Source organism: Acipenser ruthenus, chromosome 10 (genome assembly GCF_902713425.1).
Source record: "Acipenser ruthenus chromosome 10, fAciRut3.2 maternal haplotype, whole genome shotgun sequence".
Classification (NCBI taxonomy): Eukaryota; Metazoa; Chordata; class Actinopteri; order Acipenseriformes; family Acipenseridae; genus Acipenser; species Acipenser ruthenus.
This window is the reverse complement of record NC_081198.1, coordinates 5,019,365-5,028,491: the sequence shown is the minus strand read 5'-3', so window position 1 is coordinate 5,028,491 and position 9,127 is coordinate 5,019,365. Positions and strand designations below refer to the sequence as shown.

Genomic DNA, 9,127 nt, shown 5'->3' with positions numbered 1-9,127 from the left:
TACAAATCTAGGCAGGTCTTTAATGTAAATCATAACTTACTAGTGTGTTTGTACTATGTACTGCCCAAAAACACTGAAAAAAAGTAATTTGTTTCAATAGTGATGGAAAAAAAAAATTAAAGTTGCATTAAAGCAATTAAGCATCCCAGCAGAAACAGCTGCACCGGATCCTCTTGTGTATATCGTCTGGTGGTTTTAAACAGTTTCAACCACAAAATGCACCACAAAACAAGTTGTGATGTACAGTGGTTTGCATAAGTATTCACCCCCCTGCAAAGTTCTCACATTTTGTTGGCAACTGAGCGTACTCCACAACACTTTCAAATTAGACTTTACACGTAGAATCTACACAAACTACTCCACATTGGTAAAGTTAAAAAATGCATATAGAACATAAATAAGTAAGAGTTACAGAGAAAAACAGATTAATCTCAGTTGCATAAATATTCAACCCATTTGCTACTGCAGCCCTAAATCAGCTCAGGTGCAAATTATTTGTTTGAAAGGTCACAAAATTAGTTAAATGGTTTCAGCCTGTGTGTACTCAAAGTGGTTTAAGGTGTAGATAATTTCCCTTAGGTATATAAAGACTTTCAAGCTGCAACTCGCATAGTGATCCAACAAAGCAACCATGGAGACCAAAGGAGCTTTCGAAATAAGTCAGGGATAAAGTGGTAGAGAGGCAGAGCAGGAGAAGGGTACAAGAAAATTTAAAAAGGCGCTAATTATCCCTGTCAGCACAGTGAAGTCCATCATTAAGAAGTGGAAGATGCATCATATCACCCAGGCACTACCCAGATCAGGTCGCCCTCCCAAACTGAGCAGCCGGGCAAGCAGGAAACTGGTTTGGGATGTCACTCTGAAGCCAACAATGACCTTGAGAGACCTGCAAAGTTCTGTGTCTGAGATGGGAGTCAGTGTTCACACATCAACAATAAGTCGGTCCCTACACAAAGCTGGCCTGTATGGACGGGTGGCAAGAAAGAAGCCATTACTCAAAAAGCCTAATATTAAAGCACATACAGAGTTTGCGAAAAAGCATATAGATGATACTGCAGACATGTGGAAAAAGGTTTTGTGGTCAGACGAGACAAAAATTGAACTTTTCGGTCTAAACTCCAAGAGCTACATTTGGCGCAAGCCCAACACTGCACACCACCCAGTCAACACCATCCCAACTGTCAAGCACGGTGGTGGCAGCATCATGTTATGCGGATGCTTCTCTTCAGCAGGGACTGAGAAGCTTGTCAGGATAGAGGGGAGAATGGATGGTGCAAAGTACAAGCAAATCCTTGAGGAAAACCTGTTTGAGTCAGCCAAGACTCTGAAACGGGAGGAAATTCACATTTCAGCAGGACAATGACCCGTAGCACAAAGCAAAAGCCACACTGTAGTGGTTGAACAAGCAGAGAATTAATGTTCTTGAGTGGCCTAGTCAAAGTCCTGACTTGAATCCAATCAAATTTATGGCGAGACTTGGAGATTGCAGTCCATCGATGATCCCCAACAAACTTATCAGAACTGGAGCAATTTTCCTGTGAATAATGGGCAAAAATGTCACCATCCTACTGTGCAAAGCTAGTAGAGACCTATCCAAAAAGACTCATAGCAGTAATTGCTGCAAAAGGTGCTTCTACCAAGTACTAACTCAAGGGGCTGAATACTTATGCAACCAGTAAATTTCATTTTGTAGGCCTACAATTTCTTTGCAAGTTTTGCTGACATTTAACCTTCTTCTCATATACCAGTGTTCAGCTTAACCACTACAGCGTTGAATAAAAAAAAAAAGTTTGTTTGAAAAACTGTGCATACATTATTTGTAATTTAACAAAATGTGACATTATTGGTAGGGGGTGAATACTTCTATATATACACTGCAGCCTGATCCTGTTAAATCATTGTTCCAGAACTGTACATTTCTACCACACCTGCCATCTTAAATTCATCCAAATCAATCTTCATGGCATTATTCAGGTGTAACAGTTATCAATTACCCTGCTTTAACCGCATGCTAAATACACTACTTTAATTGAACAAAAATAACCTAAAACAAAACTTAGCGGGGAACCAAAAGCAATCAGAAAGTTCTATAACAGAGTAGTCTGATAAGTTTAAAGAGAAATATTTTTGAATCGGGACCATCAAACCCTATTATTGTAAATAAAGATATTATAGGTTAAAGTATTTAAAAAAATGCTAATAAACAATCCCTTTATATTTAAGACAGAAAATACAGCATCTACTGTTTTAACTTAATTTGACTGGACTCTGTGACAAACCTGTGTTCTGATTTAAAGGCTTTTTACTACAGGTCCATTTCCATGCCTGCCATCCTAAGTTTATCTTGATTAGTCATGGTTCAGGAACTTATTCTGGACATAAACACATTTTAATTTAATGTGTGGGGTTAGGCAAACATCTGGTACTCTGAGATTAAGTTTATTCGAGCAATATAAAAACAGACTTCTTATTTGTATTTCATACTGATGTTGGGGAATTACATATTTTCAGACAGATGAATACCTTCTTGTACAGAAAATAAATTATATAAAAAAAAGGAATCAAAACAAAGAAATTCCACACTTTATTATGTAATCTAAAATTTACATTAAAAAAAAAACAAAAAAAAAACAAAGCCCACATTTACCTTTTACAAAATGCACCATACTATACAACCATGTTGCTATTTATGTTACAAAACAAAGGTTAGCCTAGTTGGCACACTAGGATGCAAAAATAACCCCCCCTGAAAATCCACATGACAGCAGCAAAAAAAGCAGTTACTCCCAGTCAAATGACTGACGAGTACTGTGAGACCAACAAAGACATTATATGAACATACTGCAAGAAACTCTGGATTCACATTATATTGCTTTAACATTGAGAACAGAGAAGAAACCAAGTAAGCTATGTTTTATTTGAACCAAGGCCGAGATAGGCCTAAGCATAACTTTATTCTTTATACAAACATAGGCTTCTCAAAAATAAACCACCGTCCACTAGCTTGCTTAAGTCTTAAAGTCTTTCTTGTATCACCATTTAAAATGTGTCATTTACTTTTATACATGAAAAGAAACCAAAGAATTTAAATGAAGTTCAACCTGCCTGTTGATAAACTCTGGGCTACTGCACACCTTCACAAGTGAAGCTACAGTACTGCAGCCACATGCTCAAAATGAGTCCAAACGTAGAATTCTAATTCTTGTTACAGAAGAAATTTGACAGGATAAATTGACTTCAAAGTGAAAGTGAAAATGAATTCTAGACAACCTGATAATCAACAGTAAAATAACAGACATGCAATAATCTTTTGCCAATGGTGGGAGAAAATTTAAGCTTTTAATTACAGGTTTTGCTAGATAGTGCCCTGAGGAAAACATTAAATACAATTTTAAAAAAATAAATAAAAATCATTGTAAGTTTATCCATACATGCTTCTTTATAGGATCCATGAAACAAGATTGTTGCTTTTCATTGATAAGCACTTTCTGGGAGCAGTTCCATTCAAGGAGTCACATCTGCGAGTTTTAGCAGCATTTCCTACAACCTATCACAATTCCTGAACAGGACATAAACATAAATTAACCAGTCCTCCCAGAGTCTATCCATGAACCCTTAAAAGAACATGATTAGAATATTGACAAGCAACTGTTAGAAATGGCTACACCTAATCTATATATGTGTATAAAATGAGCATATGCAATAATGCCCCTTACAGAATCTATACCCAGCTAAAGTCAAGCAGATATTGCTTTCTTCAATCCCTGCAACTGCTACAGTATCCAACTTTCTTGTTTTTGTGTGCTAGATGTTTGCTCTGATGCCTGATTTAGTCATGCAGAAATAGACAAATTACTTTGTAAAGACCATGTCAAAGTTATAAAAACAGTAGTCTACAAAACAAATGCCAGTGTTTTGTGCTCAGTATTTTACACTTTAAGAAGTATTGACAGCTTTACACTGAAGGAGCTAACATTATATCCTGTTGGTTGTATCCTGTTTTAGTCTGTGACTATTCAATTGGGTTTACACTTTTTTCCAAGGCTAACTAACGTCAAAACCTAAAAAGCGTATAAAAAAAAAAAAATAGTAAAACAAAAAGTATTACATTACCTACCTAAAACAGAAATGTACTTTGGAATGAATTTCTTCTTATAGCACGTTAGCATGTATAAAATTATAATTTGCCAAATTGTTACAGATGACTCTTACCTCAGCGGCTCTTCATAAAAATACAAATTACAAAAAAAAACATTAAGGTTGTAAATCCTAACTAAGAAAATACTGCCGTTTATAAAAAAAAAAAAAACACACTCTGAGTCTTATAATCCTTATATATAATTACAAAATGTGTGAAGTGTAGTTAGGTACTGTTATCATGGCATTCTTTAATCTGAACATTCGTTACATTGAAATGGTACGGAATGCATTTGAAACTGAACACTATTCCATGTATTTATTCCAATTATAACCAGTTTACCAAAGCTTTCTACTTGGAATTCATTTGTGACTATTAATCCTTCCATAGATTATCCTTGTACTTTGTCATAAAATAGGCCTTTATAACAGGCTGTAGGAGAATAAACGTCCATATATACACACACACATACATTATATATATATATATATATATATATATATATATATATATATATATATATAGAGAGAGAGAGAGAGAGAGAGAGATCTATCTATCTATCTATCTATCTTTTACCCACATTCAGGAGCTGCTGTTCAGTTCTACTATAGCTTTATGTTTTTCTAGCAATACACAGCTCTGCACAAGATGGTCCTGGCAATCTAGCATACATTACATGCCTATGGCAGGAAATGAAGAACAGTTGCTGACCTCACGATTAAAGTACCTCACCACAGAATTATAAAATAATAAACATAAAAAATAAATGAGCATGAGTTCAGTATAACGTCCCCCAACCCCTTCATTTTTTTGCCTGATCTTCAGGCATGGAGAACTTATTTATTATAGCCTGTTATTCCCGGTAACTTAATTACAAATGTGAAATGAACACTCTAGAAGTTTCTCATTGGACTATCATCCGAGTACTCAATATCTGTAGCTTGATTATTTCATGTATTTATTTTTAAATTCCCCCACCCTTATCAACAACCCCCTTGATTCACATTCCAAGTGAAAATGATCCTGTATATTGTGCTGTACTGTATTTCCAAAGATGGGTACCCATGCCTAGAACCTGAGAACATCCAACATTTGAATCCTGGCACTTATTTCTGTACTACTCACTTTTGTAAAACATTACTAAAAGCCACCAACACCCACTTATTAAAATAAAATACAAAATATATGTAAAAACTGTTTTATTAAAAGATGAATAGACACATACAAAAAAACATAACATTTAAAACTCATTTTACATTAAAAACAGTGTTGAGTGTAAATCTTTACATAGCTCAAGCCAAATGCTAAGTTTTACTGACTACAGAGAGAATTGGATTTTATTTTTCACATCCATTCAGAACTATTTATCTGGGCATTGTGCAACACACTGATTAATGTTCAACCCAAGTTCTGAAAATGTTCACTTTGCTACCAGCAATAGAATTAACAAAATGTAAAAAAAAAAAAAAAAAGGGGGGGGGGGGAAGCCCTGGTGCAAACATTATTAAACAAACCTTTGTTTATTTGGCCTTACGTGGACATTATTCTTTACACTTACAATGATAGTTATATTCAGTTTATGTTCATTACATCTGCATAAGACACTTACCAACATTGCCCATAATTTACACTTTGGCCAAGTAACAAGGTTTCCTTTAGCTACTAAGTCTATTTGTCGATCTAAGTTTAAACGTACAGAAATGCAATACTACATGACAACCTATTGATGTTTTGTCGCGTACAGTATTTTGACTTTCCATAAGGTGAAAAAAAATATTTAAATAAAATACCGACATAAGTTACCTGCCAAAACAAATACAAAAGGTCTATTAGAAAGCGCACAGCGCCGATTTTTCATTCAGTTTTGAAGTACAATGATTGTCTTATACTTAGAAATAAAATAGAAAACAAATTTAATAAAGTACATTTTTATTTATATACCATTTTAGCTCCACTTCAGGTCTGTTGCTATGGACAACCGCTAATGCTTGCTTAGCGATTCCCATCATTACAGAGCTTATTACTAGTACAGTTCAATAAATTCACAGCATTTGCCGTTCTGGACCACATGTGACAAAAAAAAGACACCTCGTTCAATCAAGCGGGAATACAACAGTAAAATATAGTGCATTATGAATATGGCTCACGAGTCGAGTCATTACTGTGATGTAATCTGCAGGATTTGTGCTCCCTTGTTCTTCACTGTAGCCCTAAGGGAACAGCGAGTAAACACATAACAAAAAGTGACAGTCGTAAGACCAGGTTAAAGTCCATACAGATCCCATACAACGTTTAAAGCTTTCAACATACGCATGACACGGTTCACACAAATCCAATCTGTGTGGAAGACATCAGAATACACTTTATCCCTAAAACGTCCATGATCTCTCCGTGAATTAAGTTGCTTGGCAGGATCAGCAACAACAAAATGGCGACAGGAAATGATTCCCGCGCACAGACCTTGTCTTGTTATGCATTTCCTTTAATTAGTTTACATATTTTATCAGTATGAAACTAATCACTTACTTTTTGTCATATAACACCGAGTATGACTAAGTACACTGTGCCAATGGACTGTTCATAACAACTAATTTAGTTCGCTTTTATAAATTTACCTTTCCGTCTTTCACTGGCACAAAGATTGTATAACTGCAGAAATGCGGCAGGTGCCCAGTACCGAAGACGTTCTGCTGGGAGGACGAACAGTGAAGGTTCACGCCGGTAATTTCTATGGAGACTCGAATACAATTTTACACAGAACGTGCTTCTTTATTATTTATTTTTTTTACTACCTCCTTCCCTTATTTATAATCTTCTATGGCGGCCAGCTCCCTCAGCAACCGCCGGTATTTATACTCTCCTCTTCATTGCACGCGCTGCCATTGGCCAATGTGCCTCACGTGCCACAACAAATACTACTTTTTCTCTTATAAACATCACTTTTATTTAGAAAACGTCTTTATTTAGAGAATTTCCACTTCGTTTTCCCCTTCATCTTCCTCGGTTCTTTAAAGTCGCTGTTGAATTTATCACATAGTACATGTAAATTACTGATACTCACATACAACAGTAACACGCCACAAAATAACAAGACTACCACAACGTCACTTTTTTTTTTTTTAAACAGCGTCACACAACTGGTCCATCAGAATCATGTGACTCTTCCAGAATGTTCTCTAGATTTAAAATAAAAATGCTGCTTATATGCCGATAGAAACCCGGAGTTTGGTCTATAAAACACATACTTTACCTAAAATTAACCCTTACTACCACTTTATATGGATAATACAACATATTACTCTCCAACTCAGCTACAACCATACCGCAGTCTCGGTATCAAATACCCAACTGAACAGCTTAACATAAGTGAAGGAAGCCACAAAGGCAGTGGATTGTGCGCATGTCCATTTGAGTGTGTTACACTATTGGGTAAACTGCAGCAGCAATGTTAACGTATGGGGCGTATATGAATAACGTTGACTCTAGACCATAAACATAATATCATTACAAACAGCGCGTAATATATTTATGAAATGTTAGATCCATGGCATAATTAAAGCTTTTTGGGTATGGCGTTAGAAATCGGTATTTACAAATAGTAAAAACGTTAGTTACATATGTTGAAGTATATATATATATATATATATATATATATATATATATATATATATATATATATATATATATATATATATATTCTCTCTTGAAAAAGAATAAAAACATTAAAAGGCAAACTCTTAAATACTGTTCTACCAAGATATAATAATGCCTCATATATTATAAATTGAAAGACACAGATACAGGGGATGATAGTGACTTTTGCACAATTAATACAATTCTGAAACAGTCTTTTCATTGAAAGATGCAATAAGATTATTATTTTTTAATAAATTGATGTGAGATTAAACTATAATAATTTAGACCATTTAATGCATAATCCATCAAGGATTATGTTGGTCTTGTTGTCCATGTACCACCGTACCATATCTGCACGTTTTGCCATGTAAGGCACTGTAAGCAAATCAAGGACATGCGTGTTTATTTAACCAATGCATGTCAACGTGGACAGACAACATTTTCTGATGATAACTGATTTGCGATCCGAATCTCAAACCTCTTAAGGATTTTATTAGGAACAGCTACATTTTGGTCTTGATTGTTCTTTGTATGTGGCTCAACCTTTAACCTTTAACCTTGGGACTGTACGATTATGTCAAAGGGACAACAAACTACAGCAGTGGTATGTTTAGAAACAGTGTCAGCCTAAGGTAGGCTTCCAGATAACCACACAAATTAGCCTGAAGTTGGTGAAGTCTTGTCAAGGCTGCTGTGCTTGGTTGTCTATTTCTGATTTATGCTGGGAGATGTCTAGCAAACAAAATCAGCTGTAATTAGAGAATATGCCCAAGGAGACCCTCTACAGATCTTATACAGATTTTTTTTTGTTTTTTAGCTGTTGGAAATAAAGTCTTAGCTGTGGCACTTAAATCAGTCCCTGAAGCTCTAAGTGTGTTTTAAGTGTTGCATTCATGACATACTTTTAGATTTGTTCAGAAGGGTGAAACATGAAATTCAGACCAGTTTGAGAGTCTACAGCCATTGGTGACAAAGTGCTGGTTATTATTTAGTCTAGTCTGGTTGATTTTTTTCTGAAAGAGAAAAATGTTATTATTACTGGGCAAGGGCCTGTTTACTGTATGACACACTTTACATGTAAAAAATGTTTAACCTGCTACTCATGTTAAATTATGTATATTTTCTTAAAAATACTGGTACTGGTAGAAACTACAAAGATAGGCTACATGTGATGACTATTTTCAGGTTCCCCTACAGTTTTTTTTTTTTTGGTTTGTAATCAAAGGTTACACGTCCTGTTAAGTTTATACCGCTCTATACTGTATTTTGTTCCATTATGTGCAATCATTTTCAACATTGACTTACATTAAGCAGCCATATATTTGTTTTAATTCTTAATATTTGTGTACAGTA

The 9,127-nt window shown here is 35.1% G+C and overlaps 1 protein-coding gene across 3 annotated transcripts in view; it reads right to left on the bottom strand.

Moving 5' to 3' along the window:
* The window catches only part of LOC117405893 (bromodomain-containing protein 3-like), a 22,546-nt gene extending 15,064 nt beyond the window's left edge, over positions 1 to 7,482 (bottom strand). The window contains exon 1 of one of the 3 annotated variants that reach the window (XM_034009401.3): positions 6,754 to 7,482. The gene's annotated coding sequence lies outside the window, so the exon portion shown is untranslated. The remainder of the gene's footprint in view (positions 1 to 6,753) is intronic. The other 2 variants (XM_034009383.3, XM_034009410.3) reach the window with 2 other exon arrangements.
* Between the last annotated feature and the right edge of the window lie 1,645 nt (positions 7,483 to 9,127).